This window comes from Accipiter gentilis, chromosome 26 (genome assembly GCF_929443795.1).
Source record: "Accipiter gentilis chromosome 26, bAccGen1.1, whole genome shotgun sequence".
NCBI lineage: Eukaryota > Metazoa > Chordata > Aves > Accipitriformes > Accipitridae > Astur > Astur gentilis.
The window spans coordinates 793706-814066 of record NC_064905.1 but is presented as its reverse complement, the minus strand read 5'-3'; the positions used below and the strand labels follow the sequence as shown (position 1 = coordinate 814066).

Below are 20361 nucleotides of genomic sequence, written 5' to 3'. Positions count from 1 at the left end.
TGTTTTTATAGAAAAAAATAAGGAGAAGGCTGAGCAGCACCCAGGAGTCTCCTTGTGTGCCACACTAAGTACCATGAGCAGGGCATGGCTAGAAAACTACTTGTAACAGGGATGCAGCATTTCAAACTTAGGCATTAAGCGGCGATTAAGACACTTTTAAAATTGTCAGGTGAAGTCAGTGAACCCTTTGGGGTTGTAGGGTAAGTCGTCTTGGCTTCTCCACTCAGAGTGAAGGGGGAGCAGAGCCACCAGCCTTGGAGCAGCCTTGGAGCTCAGATTTATCAGTGGATCCCATGGGGGTATGTGACCATGAACAATCTCAGGACCACAGACTCCCATCTTTTTCCAGGTGTCTGCCTCTCCTATCAGCCTAGCTGGAGTGTTTGCATGGTCTGTATAGTGTAGCTGGTTAACTTTCACACCTGTTGTGTGCACTGCAGTGTTTAGTTCTGGTGCCTGCTGTTCCCTGCTGCCTGGAAGGCTCCCAGACGTATGCTTTCATTTGTTTGGGACTTGAAGGGCAGCTTCCCTGCTGTTAGTGTGGAAGGAAGGTGGCCTCACCCTAGGTTGCTCCTACTTCCCCAGAGAACTCATATCACAGGTGGCAAACGGCATCTGCATGTTCACGTGCACAGCCAGGCAGTTAAACAGCATGTCCAAAATTTCTATAGTTTAGGAGTTTTTAGATGCAAGGCATCTAACCAGATCTACTGGCAATCCAGGAATAATCTTAGTACTCTGTTAGTGTGAGGAGTGTCTCATAAATGATAAGGACAAGCACACCATGCTGCTCAAGGGATAAGAGGAGGTTTCTCCCTGAATCCAGCTGTTGTTCTGCTCATTCCCAGAAGCAGAATGATTGATAACCCAGTTATTTAGAGCCCCACTAGTGGATGTATTCTTAGAAACTAGAACCTCATTTTTTCGTGCTGTAAAATGTGACTTCCTAGGACTGGCTGCGCAGAAATTGGATTTTGTTACTTGCCTTCAGACCTGAACATTACAATAGACTGATGAATATTGATTGTGCTTTTTTTTTTCTTAAATTTTTTTGTTGTTGTTAAAGCACCCTAACCTGATAATTGGTTGGTTACAAATACATTTGAATTGATCAGAGAGAGGAGCAGGACAGACTTTTGTGATGGTGTAAAGTGAATCCTATCTCTCGGATGAAGGAACCCCGAGGGAGGTTAACAGTCCCACACCTAGTTTTGTCTGGCTGCTTACTGCCCTTGTCTGTGGCCACAAGATCCATTTCATGTGGCTCTTCAGCGCAGTAACCTTCATTCACACTTGCATTTGTTGGATAACTCCTGAGTATAGCTGCAGGGTGGCTCATTACATGGTTCATTACCGATACTATCCCTGGCAAACAACCCTGTGTGCTGTGCTGTGGGGTATCCCTTCTGGAAGAATATACAGCCGAGTTCTGCTGAGCTGCTCCAGGACATTATTTCATCTAATGGCTGTGCATTGGAGTTTGGATGTATCGCTATATATTGTAATGATATTTTTAATGTGGGATGTTGGGGATTTGTCCACTCATTCAGCAGTGTGCATCCTCTGGAGCAAGCTTTCCAAGAGGCACAGAGATGTAGGGAGAGGTTTTCTCCAGGGAATCAGGAAGCCATCAGCTGTATTGGAACATGCATCTGGGCAGACACCAAACCCTTCTTTGTCAGCCTAAAGGTCCAGCCTGGGGCTGCTCTCTCTGCATGCTGCTGAGGAAGCCCTCGGTCCCCTGTGAGCTGTTAGAAGGGAGGCCGGAGCATGCATGTGGTGTTCCGGGCACCATGAGGCACAGGGCTGAGGGCAGGCAGGCATCAACACATCCCTTTGAAGCAGTCAAGCAGATGGGTGAGCATCCTGGGTTGCCAAGACATGGGCGATCCCAGTGCAAAGGTGTGTGCCAGCTCCAGGTGAAGGATCCCGGTAGCTGGCCACTGCCCCAGCCAGCTCAGGCTGAGAGACCACAGGCTTGTGCTCCAGCTGGGCAACTTGAACCAGGGAGCACCCACCACCTCTCACCTGTACCCCCATAGAAACCCCTGCTGCATTACAGCCACCAAATGGCCAGAGGCAGTGTTTTCCCTACAGCACTGGATCTGCAAGTAAAGTAAGGGGCCCCTAAAGCAGGAAAAGTGTTGTGTCCCTATGCCTCTCCACACCACACTGCATCTCCAGCCATCTCGGTGAGCCAGATGCCCATATTAGCCTGTAGACAAAACCATTGCCTTTGCATGCAAGAGTTGTCAGGAGGAAGATGTGTCAGCCTTGCCAAAGAAGGTCCCAGTGATGGTGAGCGGGCGCATGGTCCAGCCTGCTGTGGTGGGGGTGGCTCTGGAGCACGCTTGGTAGGTAGGCACATGGGCAGCACTGCTGCTGAAGGCCAGCAGGGCTCTTTGGCCATGGGGTGGGGTGGGATGGGGTGGGATGGGGTGGGATGGGATGCGATGAGGGGGGGCTGCAGCAGGTGGGAGTGTCCAGAGGCATGGAGCAAGGTGACCTGCAGTGCTGGGGTCTGCACCAGGGCGGGTCCTTGAGGCATTTCCAGTGCTGTGTGTCTGCGTATGGAAGGGCATCAGTTGTTAAAGATGGTGTGAGTATTTGGCAGGATTTGAACCCGAAACTTCAAGCCAGTCTCAGCTTGAAGGGCAACGATTTGCTGGCAGGAAGCTGACCTGTCCCCCAGCGCTTTGCAGGTGCATGTGGGGCGACAAGCCCCCACACTCCTGGGGATATTGTTTGCAGCTCCTGCACAGCCTGAGCGTGAGCGGAGCCTCCCAGCCAAGCAGCAGGTCTGCTCCTCCGTGTGCTCCTCCAGGGGCTTCGCCAGCAAGGGCTTTATTCCATCCTCTCGCTAGGTCCATTCACCATCACTCCCTGCCTCCTCCCCCTCTCCCCGTCCCCTCCCACTCTGCCTGCTGGATCCCCAGCAGTCTCTTGACACCTTGGGGGAAGGCTGGGAGGTGTAACCAGCGCCAGCAAGAGAGAGGGAGAGCAGGAGGGAAGGGAGAAGGAAGCCAATAACAGGGAGGTCTAGGAAGGTGGTGGAGGGGGAGGGACGGGGCCACTCCTCCGTCGGTGGGACTGCAGATTATTTTGCATGGATTGTTGAAGAGAAAAGGGAGCTGCATTTGTGAAGGGACCAAAAAATAAACAGCTTATTGCTTGGGTAAGTGCAAATGTGAGCTCCCCTGCTCTCATTGTCATGCGGTACATTAATCCCCCATCCTATTTTACTTAGTTATACCATTTTTTATTCTTAATAGGATTATTTGATGCATCAGCTGTATGCTTCAGTTGCTAGAGATTGAATCTCCCTGATACGTGTGTGTGTGTGTGTGCATGCGCGTGCATGCCCATTCTCTGAATATACATTGACACATTTTTCCAGCTCTCAGTGTGGTGTCTCATTTGAGATGCTATACTACAGCATGCTGTACACACACACACACACAAATGGTGTTTGCTGTTACTGATTTTAAAATCCACTCATCCATGCAATTATTGCAATAGCAAGACTGTTTAGCAGCTGAAAATTAAAGGGGGGCTCTTAAATCACAGTCCTCATTGGTAGGGGGCTACTTTTCTTTATCCTGAGCCTTACATGTTCAGCATTATGTTTTATAACAAGGCTACATTTAAAGATCAATTCAGCAGTGGTTATTGCATCCAAATTACATGGTTGTCATGGAGATGGTACAGAGAAGCTGAAGTGATATGACTGCATCTGGACTGGAGTGGGGCTTCACTGCCGAGTGAGATCCTGCTTTGCCTCCTGTATCTTTTTGTCTGTGCTAGGTTACAATTTCTTTTAATCTTGAATGAAGGAGTACCATATTAGAGGATTTAGAGGTCGAGCTGCTGTGAAGGGTGTGTGTTGTCCTCGTTCAGTGCTGTGTTATTATCGTAATTGTTATATTAGCATCAGTGTCTCCCTGAATTTCTTCTGCAAGTCTGGGGAGGAGGAAGGCATGAGAAGGACAGATAGTTTTCAGAGCACAGCTAGGGCTGGGAGTACTTTCTAAAAAGATACCTGCCATGCCCACACATCCCTGCTGGCTCCCACATCTTAGGGGACAAAAGGAAAGGATTCTCTGATTTTAGCCACGTTTATCTTCCATTTTCCTGCCTCAACTTTGAGGATAAAAGGAGCCAGTCACCTGCTCATCACTGTATCAGGGGAATGGCATTTGTTTTTTGTTACTATGTTTGTTTCCTTTGCAACTGGTAATATGAATGTGTCGGCAGTTGGGAAAGAAAATCCATAATTTATGAGAATGAAATTTTCCTGCCTAAGGCTAGCTACAATACAAAGAGTATATCTGTGGGAAGGGCATGTCATATGTTACAGATGTGTATTTCTCTAGTGGCTGGGAGTAAATCACACTATTGTGCTCATCTTCATTATTTTGGGTGTTAGGCTGGCTTTAGTCAATATTTAATCTGAGCTCATTGTGTGCTCACACAATAAATGTGTAATTTGGAGCCTAACTTTACATCTATAAAATGCTTTGGGAATGCATGTGGCATTGTCTCTATAAATGCAATTTCACCCTTTTCTGTAAGACCAAGCCTATTGTGGGGATGTAAATATAGTAAAAGGCACTGGTGGAAACAAGCCCATCAGAATGGCAGTGTTTCTCTAATTGTATCACTAAACATAAGAGAGAATTAATTACTAGGATAAACAGAGCTTTGTAGCTGTTGGATCAGGGTAATATTTGCATGGAGTTCCAGACCTGCATTATAGTAGCTAGTATTATGGCTTAAATTCGCCCCATGCCAGTAGATAATGTTTTTAGCCAGGAGTGTAGCCTATTATCATTAGATATTTTTGTATTAAAAATATGCTAAATCCCCATGCCCTTGTCAAATTGTCCATTGCAACTGCTCCAAATTGTGTGATTCAGCTAGGTTTTTCTTTAATGTGATTTCTCCTGTATAAGTCCAAGCAAACAATGGATAAAGTCTGAAAGTGGGTGGCCAAGCCCAGAGGGGAAGTCAAAGAGATGGCTGATTCACAAAATGGATGGTTCTCTTTTTGTCTTTTCTTTCCCCCTAAAAGTTAGGCGCAAGTGGAGTTGAAGTGGGTGGTTTTCCCTGGAGATCCCCTTGGATCCATGAGGCTAGAAGCGAAGTAGTTCTGAATTAATACTGAGTTTTGTCCTGTCTCAGTGTGTTATCACTCTTCAGTCCACCCAAGGATGTGGCTGTATTATTCTCTGGGGAAACTGAGGCTTGGCATGGTCAAGTGACTTTGCCAAGGTGACAGCAGCAGCATTGGGCAGAGGACACAGGAGCTCTGCCAACAAGCCCCTCTCTCTGACCACCAGGCCCATTCAGTATCCAGATGGTGTGGTCCTGTTTGTAGGTACAGTGGGAGGGTGGTGGTGATGGGAAGCAGTACTGGTTCATGGAGACTGGATGAATGGAGCAAAGGTGCTTCTTGCCGAGGCCACTCGTTAGAGCTGCACGGCAGGTGGCAAGAGGGAGCGGAGAAGTTTTATACCAGCTCCTGTGGTGTCCAAGATGAGGACATGCTTTTCTGACCCCACCTACAGTGTAACTGAAATGAAGCCCCCTTTGGTGTCCTCATTATGTGACCCATCGCATGGCTCTTCACATGGAGTTGAATACTTAGTGCTTGGCAGGAGGTATCTGCCTTATTTCTCTTTCTGGTTGCATCCAGCTCTGATTGTGAAGCCTTTACAGGTGTCTTGGCTTTCCGCTCTTCTCACCAGTGCTGCTCACAGCTCATCTCCCGTCCTGTAAAACCCTGTATTGCCCTTCTTGACTTCAACCTATAGCCCCATCCCTTCTCTTCCCTCCATCCCATAATCTGACACCTTTTTGTCCCCTTCCTCCATGAGTTTTCCCACCAATGAAGAACTCTCCATCTGGTGTTACCACAAGCTTCAGCCCATGCTGTGATTTGTATGTGCTATGCCTGCCATAAGACACACAGCGCCGAGTATGTCAGGCCACAACGTTAAAGGGACTGAAGTGAAAAGTCTCCTTTGAAGTTGGAAGTGCCTTCTCCACCTGTGGCATTGCCCCATGTGATGTCAGTGGTTCTGCCCAAAGCTGGAATTGGTGCTTGTTGCCAGAAGGAAATGGAAAGGCCTGCTCAGCTCAGACATTTGTGTGTGGTCCTGCTGACTTGCACAGGTTGATGGCGTTGCCAGAAGGATGCTCTCTGGGCTGGGAGGGGGCCATTGCTACTGCCACCAAAGTGCTGGCTATGGGCAGAGTGATTCCTGCTGAGGGAAAAGCCTGCTTGGAGGTTGTATACAAGCAGTCACTGGAGTGGGTGATCTGCTGCTGTAAATGGCCACATCTCTTGAGGTTGCTGCTTGCTCTGCTAGTTGACAAAGTCTCTGCCATGGAGACATCTCCGTGCCAGATTTGCTGAGGGTGAAAAGGTCCTCCTTGCTCTTTCAGCAGGTAAATGCCTTTCCCAGGGATGTGCTGGGATAGGGTCCATGTGAGCTCAGTGCATCCAGGCTCTCAGTGGTCACATGGGCCCAAAGGAGTGGTACCTTCTGCACATGAGACTCATGATGCTTTTCTGTGGTGGTTATGGTGCAGGATTCATAGTTGAGAGGCACGGGGTCAGTTCTGGCTCCCTCCCTCATTTCCTCTGTGGCTCTGGGGATGTGGCTGCCAGGCTGGGCTCACTGGTGGAGAGGCACTTGTCCAACCTGGACAGTAACCACCTCACCCTTCATCCTCACTGCTGTCCCTTTGCTTTCCTGCAGGAGCTCCAGGAGATGAGTGGCTGAGATGCTCAGGGAGGTCCTTCCCTGCAGTCTATAACCTGGCTTTCCTGACCCTGGGCAGCACCTAGTTCTGCTCAAGTCCCAGGCAGGGACACACATGATTCCTTCTTTAGAGAAAACATTGCTCCCGTCACTAGAGCAGCCCCAGTGCTCCCTGCTCCCTCACTTGTACCAGGCAGGGCCAGAGTATATAAGGAGCTGCAGGCAGCCTGAGCAGAGATGGTGCAGCTGAGCCTGAGCCCCTTCTTGTGCTCTCCATGCTTTCTCTGGGCTCTGGGCTTCAGCCTGGCACTGGGTGCATGGTTTGTTACCTGTCTCTTCACCACCACTGCTTACATGTCCTCCACTCTTTCCTCTTTCTCCTTCTCCTCACCTCAGGTCCTTCCCTCACAGTTTTTCAGCACTGTGGCACGTAAGCCAGTCTTGAAGGGCCTGGCTGGTGACTGTGGAGGAGGCAGGACTGGCAGGTGGTTCAGGCTATCTGCTGTAGGGTTGTTTGAAGGAAAAGTGTGTCCCCATGTCCTGGACAGGAGTCACATTCACACTGGGACCCAGGAAAGGAGGTTGACCACACCTGAAGGCAGCCTCCCAGCACCACTCTGAGGGGTCCCATGCAAACTCATCAGGGTGTCACCTTTGTGGCATCACCAGCTCAGGAAGGCCTTGCTTCATCTCCTCCTAGGTCCTCTTCTTCTCTGAGGCATCCTGAATGGCTCCCAACAAAGGTAATGTGTGTGGGATGCCCTGTCATTGCCGGCTGCCTTGAGACACCCCATAAGGGCTCAGGGAAAGGGCAATGTTTCCTTTCAAGCAGGATGGGCACGGGATTCATCCCAGGATTTTCTGCCTTCCTCTACAGCATAGGACATGGTTTGGTTCCTAGGATCATATCTCAAAGCCCCCACTATGGCAAAGCCCTAGTCCACTGGTTTTGTACCTCCTGCTCTTCAGCTGAGACACCTTAGCATCGCAGAGGCTCCTAGTCTCTCCTGGAGTTTTAAGCCTGTTGTGAGTGTGGCAGGGAGTGTGCTGGGGACAGGAGCACTCTGATCTTCTGGATGAAGTGTTTTCTGGACTGAGGGGCTCACAGCTGGTTTTGGTGGCTTGTGTGGTCACTTCCCATCCTGTATCTCCCTGCCAGGCGATGCAGCTGAGCTCCTCATCTCTCTGTGGCCTTTCTATGGCTCTGTGATGGGCGACCGACCCCCCCCCAAAAAGATGAAACCTGCAGGTCTGCATTAGGAGAGAGAATCCCAGTGCTGCCACCTTTTTTGGGATTGGAGCATGTGCCTCTGAGGTCTCCCGATCAGTATCAAGCAGGAAAACTTACATCAGACCCTGGTGATTGATACACTTACAGTTCACCAACTGTGCTGAAAAACCCAGAGAAAATGATGTGAGCTCAGCCACCTCTTTAGCTTCTCTTCCCCCATGTGACAGTTGTCTATTATTTTCTAGATATGAAAAAAACAAATTTGACCTAAATCTTTTTTTTCTTTTAAATCCTTAAAAAATTGTAAGATTGTAGGGAAATGCTGCAATATTAAAATAAATCGAAGAATTTCATTTTTTGTTTTCAATTTTTGTTTTCTGTATTTGCTTACATGCTCCAAAGTCAAAGCATAAAGCTCAGTTCTTGTGACCTTTTTTTACACTTTGGGGATTTTTTAAAAATCCAGCTCTTCAGTGGTTTCAGCACAAATGCATCACAAATCTAGGCAAGGCTTAGCTGACCCGTAATTGCAATTTTCAGCCAACAAACAATTTTTCCAAAAAATTTTGCATGCTTCTGGGAAAGAACCTTATAGAGGTGGAGAGGGAGTTCCCTGCAGTACCTTCCCACCTCCCTCCAGCACCCAATCCAGAGCTGGATCCTCTGAGGCCAGCTCAGAGAAACATCCACGTGCTGCTCTATACAAAGCAGGACCTGCTGACTGTAGGGTCCTCCACAGCAAGCCCTGGTCCCACTTGCAGAAGTCTCTGTCCACTCTGTGCATGGCCACTTGATGTTGGCTGGTGTTGGACACATACAGAAGGAGAGGATGGCACCTTCTCCAGTTCACCAACAGCCTCTCCCTGTTGCATGTCCTGAAGCAGCATTGTTTCCCCACTGCACGTCCTGGCAGATGGATCTTGCAGACTTAGATGAGATCTGCAGTCAGCACGGCACAAGGCACTGGTCCCAGTGCAGAGCTTACCTTAGGTGAGGCTCTGCTCCTGCTAGGCTCTACATGTTTGCTTCTCAAAGGGGCACTGGTTACTCAGACAGTGGAAGTGGATGGAGGTGGACTGGGACCCTGCTATTTCAGGCACTTTCTAGGTACAAAAGCAACCAGGCTATGGAGATAGCCGGCCCAAGCAGCACACAGGCATGGGGGGAACAGAGGTGGTTTCTGGCCAGAAGGGGATACACGATGCAGGGGGATTATGCTAAATTAAAAATATATATTTGTCTTTGCTGATACAACAGAAGCTAGGGGAGCAGGCAAGAGGAGAGTGAGAAAGCTTTATTTAATTAGATTATGAGGCCCCAAAGGCTTCAGACTCATAAAAAAAAAGAAATTATTTTTGTAATTGAGTATGGGGTTTCTGCCAAGTGCTGCTTTAATGAGTATTTAGGTTTTATCTCATAAGTTAGCAACACCAGGCAGGGGCAGCTATTCGAGCCACCCCTTGCTGAAGCAGGAGCTGGTTGCCTGCAGCTGGGAATGTTAACCTGCCTTTCGAGGAAAGGGCATCCTGTGCCTTTTCAAGGCTGTTTATCCAGGTTTCTTGGTATTCTCTCACCATTAATGTTCTCTTTCTTCCCCAGGTCCCACAAGGCAGCTTTCTCCATTGCATAGTTGTAGAAACTGAGGCAGTAGATAATCACAGGTTGTTTTTCCTCCCAGAAGGAGAGAGAATTAATTTGCTGCAGCAGCTGAGGCAGTTTCCTTTGATGGCTCCTTCCTAGAGGACGGTGGGATTGCTGGCCTATGGCCTCATTGTGGCCTGACAGTGGCCTTTGCTGGGTGGTCATGCAAAGGGACAGCCTGGCTGGCTCCACGCTGCCTCGAGCCCTGCCCAACTCTGCTGGCTGTCTTCACCATGGGCAGCCACCACCAGGCAGTGAGCCAGTCTCAGACATGCGATGTGCAGTTTGCACAGTTTTCTCAGACTGCATGCTCCTACAGCAAGCCTAACTGCCACTCCTCTTGTGCTACTATGTCATTGGGTCATCTGATGAACAAGGCTGAACGGCATTCATTTCCTGAACCTTTATTTCATCTTTACAATGCATTATTTCTGGCAGGCCTCTCTGGCCAATCTGTGCATTAGTAAAGACTTAGTCCAGGATGTAATTCATCTGTTCCCAAAATCGTTGTCTGATGCCTAGATGTAATGATGTCTAAGGAGCAGGAGAAAAGCCCTGAGAACTCTGTACTTTAAAAAAGCCCACTAAGAGACAAAACAACCTACTGGAGTCTGGTGTGGGAATTATTCTGCGGCCTGGTCACAAGATCTAGTGCAGCACATCTTGCGCATTGGGAGACTGGGAGAGACTCTGGGTCCCAGAGCTGGTATAGTTAAAACAGTGCACTGTCCTGATGCAATTAAATCACCCTGGTGATGCTTTTTGCTCTTCTTATAATTCCCTTGAGGAGAAGAAACAACCCTGTCTCCTCTATAAAACACTTTTACATCAGTGTAGGTGCCTGTTAGAGCTATACTCCTTCATCAGGAAAATCACAGTCCTATTGGCATGGTTATCCAGCACATCCATTAAGGGCAGATCAAGCCTCTGCACAGGAGCTGCAAAATGGCTCCATTGGGTTTTCAGTAGTACTTTCTGGACAACTTGCTCAGTTTTCAAAACAAGTCAGCTTCAACATTTCATGCTGCTCAAAGACATCCATGATTAGGGGAGCCAGTTCTGGTTGTGTCAGAAAGTGATGTTCCCGGGGGCTGTAACTCCCAGGGTCCTCACGACAGCAGCTGTTCCAAAATGGATGAACTTACTCAGAAAATCTCACCGATTCTTTCTGAAGCACCTGTTTTCTCAAAATGAAAACACAGCAATGCAAGCTGGATCTGCTTTGAACAGTCTGTGGGAAATAAAAAGAAGACTTGCAGGTTTCAGGAAGGTGTGTTCCTTACTCATTAGTTGCACTGTGAAAGCAGAAGCCTGTCTGTGGAGAGCTGCATACAGAGGAAGTGTTTGCAGCCTAAACATGGTCAGCAGTGCTGGGCAGGAAGCTCGTTTTCTAAAAGTAGGTGTCTGCAACATAAACATCAGCAGCTGGGATTGCTGTCCCAGGCTATGGAGCTCTAGCCAGTGAACACCAGAGTGCATTCTTCTGTAACACAGACTTCCAATACAGATCAGATGCAGTCTTTCTGCTGACTCTGAAGAGGGCCTGGGGGCTGGGCTCAGCTGGAGATGTCTACATTTGGGTGAGATGAGTCCCACTCAAAGTGCTTTCCCATGTGTTCAGGCAAGTTCTGGTATAGTCAAATTCTGACTAGCATCTCCTGTTGCCATGTTAAAGATAATGATAACTTAACCACATCCTAACAGATCAGTGAAATCCTGCTTTTCTTTTAGTGGCTCCATCACAGTCTCTAAGTTCTGGAACTAAATATGCAATTTTCTTTTCAGTCATTTCATTGACTCTCAGCACCCTGCAGACTGCAGTCTGGGACACTGAGCTAGACAGGCAGCACATTACTACATAGGTGTGATGGACCAACTGAAAATGTAGGTGGGCCTCAAATTTTTCTTCTTGAGTGAAAGATCCCAGGAGAAAAGAGGGAGGGTGGTCGTGCTACCTGCAGAACATACACCTTTGCCAGCAAACGGTGTGAGCAGTATGGAGGAGTATGACTCCTCCAACATGGAAGAATGATGAACTGTCAGTGCCTCCTTGGTGCTCTACAGCTAATAGACAGAAGTTCAGTGATCATTTGTTTGCCTTTGGAAGAGCAGGATTTACTTAACCCACACTTCCTTTGTAGGAATGTTTCCCACAGTTTTGAAAGAGAAGGTGGAATATTTGGGCTAAACCAAAGAAAAAATGGCCTGCTGCAGAACTAGTGAGCTTATAGGTGGAGTATTCACTAGGTAAAGGGCTGATGTTCATGTCCTAGTCTGAGAGGAGATGATTTTCCTAGAGCATTGTCTTGTCTTATGCCCCGTAACTTTTTCCAGTTTGTGTCCCAAATGTCTTGATTTGGTTCTGACAACGTATTAAAGTCCCTTCATATTAGATCTTATTTTCTCAGGCTGCTCCTTGCAGGACCTCTGGGCAAACATCTTTATGCCTAAGCGGAGCTGCTGACCTCAGTGGAAATGCCACATTTCATGCTCTGACGCTCTGTAATGTTAGGCAGTGAATTTTCAGCCCTGTTGGCTGTCAGTAAATCTTGGCCAAGTCTGTGTTCTCAAGCCAAATAACTGCATCTCAGTCTGATTTGGGTGAGTGAGCTGTTCTTCCTTTCCTTCACAGGGATGAAAATAGAAAATCACCACTGGTGTGAAAGTTACCCAACTGTTTCCCTCACAGATGGGCTTGGTTGTCTCACCTTAGGTCCAAAGTGGAGACTAGTTGATGGCATTTTTTAGGCTTTGCTTGCTAAAGTCATTTGGAGGGCTTAGTCCTATCTGGACAATCTTTTGGCCTTCTCCAACAGTCTTTTCTAGACTCAATGCCTTCTGGGCCTGAACATCTTCAGAAGTCAAGATATGTCCTACCTAGTCATGGATGCCTTGGTACCAATGCTTTTGGCTTGGAGGCCAGCTGGAAACGCAAGTTGGCCAGGTTGACGTGGTGACACTCAGTAGCATCCAAGAGTCTTGAACCAGTTGTTTGTCTACATGGGAGTCTCAAGGACATGGGGACCAATGTGCCGTGCTGCTGTGGCCTGGAGAGTGCAGAGCAGTGTTGACAAGAGGAAAGCATGCCTGATTGATAGAGCAGCCCTTTAGAGGCCAGGGCTGAGTCTCTGCTGGATGAAACAAGGACTGTTCATCTCTGCCAAGGGGGCCTAGTTACCCTTTAAGAAGAGACTGAAGGTCATTCCTTTTTCTCTGAAGATGATCCAGGATGGAAAGGCAGACTTTTTGAGATGTCTGTAGTTGTGTATAATGACATCCCCAATGCTTGCTGTTCTCTTCCTCCAAGGAGGATCCTTAGGAAAAGCAGTTACAGCTCTTGTGGACTTCTATGGAAGGTAACCCTAGCTGCAGGGAAAGATGGGTTTTAATGAATTCAATTATAATGCTGCACAGAACTGAGTGGAAAGGCCCCATAAACAGCCTGTTTTTACAATAAAACCTGTGGACAACCAGGACAGAAGCCCAGTTTACAGCCACCTGAACTATAAAGCTCCCCCTCAAGAGAAGGTGAGCACCAGAGCAAATAGGCAGAGGTCCGGATGGAGCCAGCTCTGAGCTGAGCTAAGAAACCCTGCTGTTCACAGCCAAAGAGGGATAAGGTTTGTCTGGAATTACCCTTTGAAAACTCCTAACTTGAACAACATGGACTGATTATAAGCTGTTTGTTCTGCACTAACACAGGGTTTGAGCCACTGGGACCCACCTGCTGCCCTGACAGGCAACCTGCTCTCAAACTCTTTTCTGAGCTGCAGGAGCTGCCTGAAGATGGGGTGCCAGGGCACAGAAAGCCTCTGTCCCCTTTCCCCTGCCTTTGCTCCCATGCCAGGGAAGGTGTGGTAGGGATCCTTGCACACATGGGAGTCTTTTGGTGTCCCTGTGACCTGCCTTTACAGCTTCAGGCTTTACATCTGTGCCACAGGCTCCTAGCCTTGAGGTCCTGCAGCAAACAACCACCTTGGCCAGATTCACTTAGTGGGGAGCATCATCTTGGGGAGGCAGGAACAACAGCCCCGTGGGAGCTGCCCTTCTTGTCCTTCCCCCAGGATGCAGTAAAAATTTCCCCTCCTTTGCTGTTCCCTCTCAGGAAGCTTGTGCTTCTCTCTGAGCCACAGGAGGATTCCTGTGAATCGCAGCAGTTTTCTGCAGGTGAACCCTGCAAGCTCTCCAAGGGGGTCAAGGCTTGCTTCTGCAGGAGTGGGGATCGAAGGGTCAGACAGACCCTGCTGGCAGCTCTGTCACTGATAGAACCTTTCTCCTCCCATAGTCAAACCTGGAAGCCCTGGATGTGGTTTTAAAGGAGCCTATTCCAGGAAGATTACAGATGCAACATGCTGTCTAGAATACAGGGATGTTCAGGTCCATGTTCATCAGCCTCCTGGAGCTTACGTCTCAAGCTTATGCTTCTTCTGGGGAACGCATAAGTTCACCATCCCTATGTTTTGGCCCATTTTTTTTTGTGGAAGCTTAAGCAACTCCTACCACCTCAACAAGATGTAAAGTGATGGTGCAGTGCAGGGTTTCACCCCCATAGGCTTGAGACTGTGACTCTGTTTTCCCTGTGAAAAGTACAGTCAGGTTTGCATGATGCATGCACAGGGCTAGAGGAAGACTCAGTGCACAAAGTGCTGTGTAGCCAAGGTGTCAGTTCAAAGAAAGGAACATGTGAAAAATACTAAGTATATTCTTTTATTTTCCTCCTTTGAGTAACTGCAAAAGAGTGCAAGCAGGAAAGCTGTTAAGGATTTTAAGACTCAGGCTTATTTTTTCTGTAAGCAAAAAACTGCCATTGTTTCCCCAAGATGAAGTTTTGCAGGAGTCGTTTGAATCTGAGTGTGTTCTAATAGCTCTGGGGACTCTAATAAAAATTCAAAATAAGGAGCTGTAAGATTTAGCATCAAGAAAAAGTATGTTCCATGCACAGTGATTTCTGATTACCCAAAGGCTCTTTTTTTAGCATGTAGCTGGTTTATTTTAGTCTGTGGGATGTTTTATCCATGGCCTCTTTTCTACATTGGAAGTGAAGGATATAGGACCTGCAGTTTAAACTGTCAGTGATGGATGGAAACCACTGGGACAGTATATTGGCCATGAGCAATGAACATCAGTACCCCAGGGGCTCTGTAAAGCATAACAGTAGCATCAGTGAGTGCTCATATTTCCTTGTTGAGCCACGTTTTCTTTCAGCCCAGGTGAGTGCTGGCATGCATTGGCACCCAGGCAGGAGAACTGGCATCCTGGCTCTAGCACGGGCACACTGGCCCTGGTGACTCGCACAGGGGGCTCCTTGAAGTCTGGTTTGGGGCTTCCACAGCACTGCACTGACCCTTGTCCACCCCAAGTCCCTCCCAGACAGCAAGGCTTGGGGATGTGAGTTGGAGCAGAGAGTACACAGACCTGACCCCCATGGTGGGTGTCCAGTTCCTCCCCATCTGGAGTGCATATCTCACTCCTTCCAGCCCTCCCCTCCCAGGGTACAGAGCTTTGCTCTTCTATCCAGTTTCCAGGAGCAAGAGTGCTACAAGGTTGAATGATTTGCCTTGTCTCAGAAAGGCTGTTGCAAAGCAGGGAACTGAAGGATGGGATGGGTTTCTCAAGTCAAGCCAAGACTGTAACCGAAACTGCCAGAATCCTTCTTAGACTACCACAGGCCAATGGATCCTATCCAGATCTTCAGAGGGAAGGGCATCTCCCTGCACCCATGGACACTGGAAGGGGACACAGCCCCACCTGAACCAGGACACGGTATGGTCTATGAGCAGTTGCACACATCAGCTGTTAGTTATTACACACGATGGGTAATGTAGTCGCAGATGCTCTCCACTACATGTTGGAGGACCTTTTCTGGTGGTCCCAGCAGGTGCTGGGAGCACAGGGAAGGGCTTCAGAGAGTAGTGTAAAAGGTAGCATGGTCAGAGGAACAGTAAGGGGAGAAAAGAGAGTGGGAAAGTACTGCATCCCTCAAGCTCTGCCCACTTTCCTCTTTATCCTGCCTTGGAGTAGCACCTTTGAAATAATCAGTGTTTGCCTGAGACCCTAGCCCATCCCTGCTCCTGAGACCCTACTCTTCAGCAGAGATGTTACAGGTTAGAGCTCAGTGTCATCTGGGAGGGACTCTTGTGCTGCACAGAGGGTGCTGTACAGAACAGTTCGGTGCTGTATAAATCTTTGGTGTGCCCACATCTTGAGTTCACTACGCAGTGCTGCTTTGCCCGTCTCCAGACTGTAATAGAAGTAATAGAGTTAGAAAAAAATCCAAAGAAAGGTAGTCAAAATGCTCAAAGGGGTGGAGAAGCTGTCTTATGAGAACAGGCTAACGTGGCAGGGACTACAATCTGGAGACGAGAGGCTCAGAGGTGATATGACTGAGGTCTTCAAATCATATAAAAAGAACTCTCCAGCCTATGGGAGAAATAAATGAGGATTTTCACAACAAGAATGGTAAAAGGTTTTTATTTTCAGCTGTCTTGAAAGGGCAGAGGTTAAAGCAGAGACATAAGAGGGAGGAGACATACTTCAAAAGGAAGAACCATGGCTATGATCTCTCCATCTCTCTGTAGGTTTGCCTCCTCAAAGAAACATCGTTGTGCCCATGCACACACCCTCCACCCAGGGTAATGTGTTCCACCTACATTTTGTAAATTCATTGGTAAGTTGGGTCATAATAGCATATCTGTTCCTGTTCACCAGCCACATTATGGATGAGATCAACAGCGTGTAGATCAAATAGCCATACAGTGCATTTTGTTCCTGCTCAAAGGGGGTGGGAACTCAGAGTATGTGGTTTGTCACAGCAGAGGATGTTACTATAGGCATTTTAGCCCAAGGAGTTGAAGGGCTCACTCCAACAAGTGACCAAGGGAATTTTTAAGCTCTTATAAAACCCAAGACAGATGCCCAGAAACACAGATTCAACTCATTAGTGTTTCCCTCTCTAAGAAAAGCAGAAGGCAATCGTAGCAGGCTGGCTGTAAGGCAGATGGGGATGAGGCCCAGCTGTAGCTGCATGAGTCAGTGGTGTCTGCATGTCTGCGTGGCAGTTTGTGTCAAGGAAAAGGGCCAAGCAGGAAACATCTGCCTGTCACATCTTTCTGAATTCTGCTGAAGAACTCTTCCTGCCATGAAAGCTGCCACCTGAAATTGCTTTTCACTCTTTCAAAAAGAAGATGGAAGGTGTCTTTCAGAAACCAACATCTTGAGAAATCTGTAGCTGCTTTGCAATGGCCTGGAACGGGGTCCTGGGGCACAGAGTGCCGCAGAGGTCTGCATTTCATGGTGGTCAGCAAATGAGGTGTGAGGGCAGTACATCCTGCCCTGAGGATGAAAATAACTTAGAGCAGGAATAAGGGTTCCTGACCTGGCTGTCTGAGTGTGTGGGACTGGGGGTTGCTCAGACGATGGACATCCTGAGATGCTTCTAGTTGGGTATGCTGTATTCACATTACACTGAGCAAATCCCATCCTGTGAGGTTTTCTCAGGCTGAAGAAGCTGTCCCCCAGCCTCTGCCTGCAGGACCATAAGGCAGAACTGAGCCTGGGCTGGAGTAACCCCAGGCATTGGTATGGGCTGAGGACTGACTGCTGCAGTAGCTGCTCTGATGAAATTCACCATGTCAGCAGCGTGCAATGAAGGTCAAGTGCATACAGGGCTGTGTTAGCAAGGGCACAGCCAGCAGCTTCAGGCAAGAGAGTCTTCCCCTCTGTCCAGGGCTTGTGAGACCACAGCTGGACTCCATGTCTGGTATAGGACCTCCAAGTACAAGAAAGAAATATACAAACTGAAGCTGGACATGGGATTACATGTGCCTCCAGGTTTCAGCGTGGGTTCACAAGGCCAAGGGGCTGCTGAGTGGCAGCACAGACATCTTCTCTCCCTTCATGACGGCCTTTGACTCAGTGCACCAGGAGAAAATGTGGGCCAAGGTGCTGCTGTGTCCCCCAGCCTTCTTTGAGCCCACTCACAAGAACTGGCTTGTCCCTGTTAGCACCAGGACCTGGGCAAAGGCTACAACACCCCTTCATGGCACTGCCACCACCTTAGATCTGGCTGAGCACAGTGATGTTCTGGGTGACGCCTTCTTCTACAATTTTGCTGAAAGACCCAGAAGGGTCAGTCCTGCCCTGCCCTGCATCTTCTGAACTTACAGGGTGCACACAAGCAGGTGCAAGGTCCCAGAACCCTCCTTCCCCTGGGATTTGCACACCAGCATATCCCAGAGCAGGGCAGCCTACCTTGCCACCCCTTTCCCTTCCTGGCATCCCCTCCCGGCCTGCCCGCTTTCTGATCTTGGCTCTGAGGTTGTCAGATGAGCACAGGATCTGCTTACTTTCTCCTTCGCCTCCAGCACCATGGGAGCCACATCAGAATGCACCTTTCTCCTCCATGTCATCCCTGTGCCTCCTGCTCACCCCCTAACATCGTTGCAGTGCCAGGGTGAGAACAGAGCCCTCATGAAGGAGCTGCTGCCCCATCTCCACCAAGCCCAACAGAATGGGATGTGGAGCAGCAAGGCAAAGCAAGGCTGCAGCATGAAGCAGCCCAGCTCGGTGTGAGCTTGAGGAAAAGCTCGTGCTCGACTAAGCAGCAGGATTCTTCTCCAAGCTTTCCTGTGTTGCAGCAGCCAAGCGGTTACACAAAACTGAAGTGGGAGCCTTTCCAGTTCCGAACACAGGGAAGAAAATGAAAAATAAATCATTTCCCACCAGCCATTCAGCTTTAACAAAAGCTGGGAGACTTCCAGATCCAGTCCCTGAAAGAGCTGCTGTGTGGTTTCCAACCCCTCACACAATCAGGGCAAACTTTGCTGCATCTCTGCCCACCCTCTTTGGGACTGGTGCTTTCCTGCAGTGGATGCCAGCCCAGCTTTGCTGGCCCCACTGCAGATCCAGTCATCATCCCAAAGTAAGTGACGGGGCATTTCTGCTCTCCTTCCTCCCCTAACGAGCCCTGCTCTGTCTCTTCATGGTCCAGGGGCCGTTCAGGGCCCCAGGGCCAGAGTGGGGCTGGAGTAGGGAGTTGGTGGCTGTCCTGCATTGCTATCCTGTGGCACTGGGCACATGACAGTGGTGGGCTGGTGTTGCCAGGATTCTGATAAATGAAGCTAAGAGCAGTTGGCTTGCTTGGATCTGGTCTGCAAGAAACGGCAGCATCAGAGGGCCACAGGGGACGGGATCCTCAGTACCTTCTGCCTCTCTCACATCTTGTGGTGGAAGCACCAAGCCCAAGCACTAGGGAGGAGATGGAAAAGCTATGGTTAGCACTGGATCATGGATGCCTTGGCTTCCCTTACCCTTTCCTACAGCAGTAATAGCCTCTTTCCAGCATGCATCATGTTCTTCTGCTTATGTGGGCCTTACAGAGACAGGCTGGTCCAAATCATGGAACTGCAGCTTAACAATTGTCTACAACTCAGCAGAGCCACAGTAGTCATCGGTGTGAACAGTCCTGGCTGGGACATATGCCAGGTCATTCCCTTTTCTTGCCAGACCCTTCTTTTGTATGCTAACCCATGTTACATTTGCAGGAGGCTGGGAGCAGTAGACATGTAAGGGATGCCCACCATACCCACAGGACCTAAGGAAGCAGCAGTCACTTGAGAGGATGCCTGAGCCAGCAGAAAGGGCAAGACTTATGGTTGTATGAAAATCTGCTGGTGGGAACCCAGATATCACCTTCCAGCCCTTACCTGTGCTGGAGAATGCTTTGCAAAGCAGAAAAAAAAGAAACAAGCAGGGATATGGGGAGGGGAATATCAACCTGCAGTCCAACTCAGCCTCCTGTCTGTAAGGCTGTACTGCTTTGGGGCAATGAAAAGGAGCCCCAGAGGGGGACCTCTTAATACCAGCTCCAGCTCCGACCCCTTCCCCCAGTGCTGCAGTGTGACTTATCCCAATGGCCTGGTTGAAGCTGTGGCTGCTTTGAGCCAGAGGCTCAACTGCACTTTGGTGCTTTCTCAGAACTAACAGAAGGGTGTTTAGAGTCTGTCTTCGGATTCTGTCCAGCATTGGTAACCTTCCAGCTATTTGCTGGAGGCAGATGTGGACAGTTGCAACCAGCTACTCCACCCTCGGCTGTCTTCCTTTGAGTCCAAGTTGTGACATCAAAGCCTGCCTCCTCTTCCCTTTGCTGATGTACCTACCCCACACAGCTGGAGAACGTAGCAGTTGACAGATGAGCCCTACCACATATGGATGTCTCATTGTGTTGTAGAGTGGGAGAGACCCTGTGCAGCTAATGTGGGACAAGCTGGCTGGGCTGTATGGTTGAGTGTGGCAGGAGTCAGTTGCATGACTTCAGTACAAGGCATCACCGTGAGCAGCTGGGAACGGAGCTGTGGCACATTACAACCCAACCTCCCAGTTCCTCTGGAGCTTCTGGAAAGCCTCAGCCATGTGTAACCTGGGTATGCTTCAAGTGACTGTCACCACAAGCATAAATCAAGTAGCTAGTGACTTTTTGGGTGATTTGTCATGGGATGATAAACACTCAGCTTGCCTGCAGACTTCAGGTGCACATGACAGCCTCCATCCATGTGTGCAATGGAGTATGGATCCAACACAAGACATACAAGTCTCAAAGGGGTCAGGAGACTGTGAAAGGCCTGGATGTCTCCTTGTGGCTCTGCTCAGACAGGTACGCTGGAAGCTGGGAGCTGATGGTCTTCCTGGCTCAGCAATAGTCTGTGCATGCATCCTCCCAGGGCT

General features: G+C 48.9%; 1 protein-coding gene across 5 annotated transcripts in view; it reads left to right on the top strand.

The window, feature by feature from the left end:
• PSD2 (pleckstrin and Sec7 domain containing 2) overlaps positions 1 to 20361 on the top strand; it is an 86820-nt gene that overhangs the window by 16239 nt on the left and 50220 nt on the right. For 2 of the 5 annotated variants that reach the window (XM_049829676.1, XM_049829679.1), the window contains exon 1: positions 3022 to 3175. The exons of 2 other annotated variants lie outside the window; for them this stretch is intronic. The gene's annotated coding sequence lies outside the window, so the exon portion shown is untranslated. Of the gene's footprint in view, positions 1 to 3021; positions 3176 to 20361 lie in introns of those variants that run through there. One more of the 5 variants, XM_049829677.1, reaches the window with a different exon arrangement.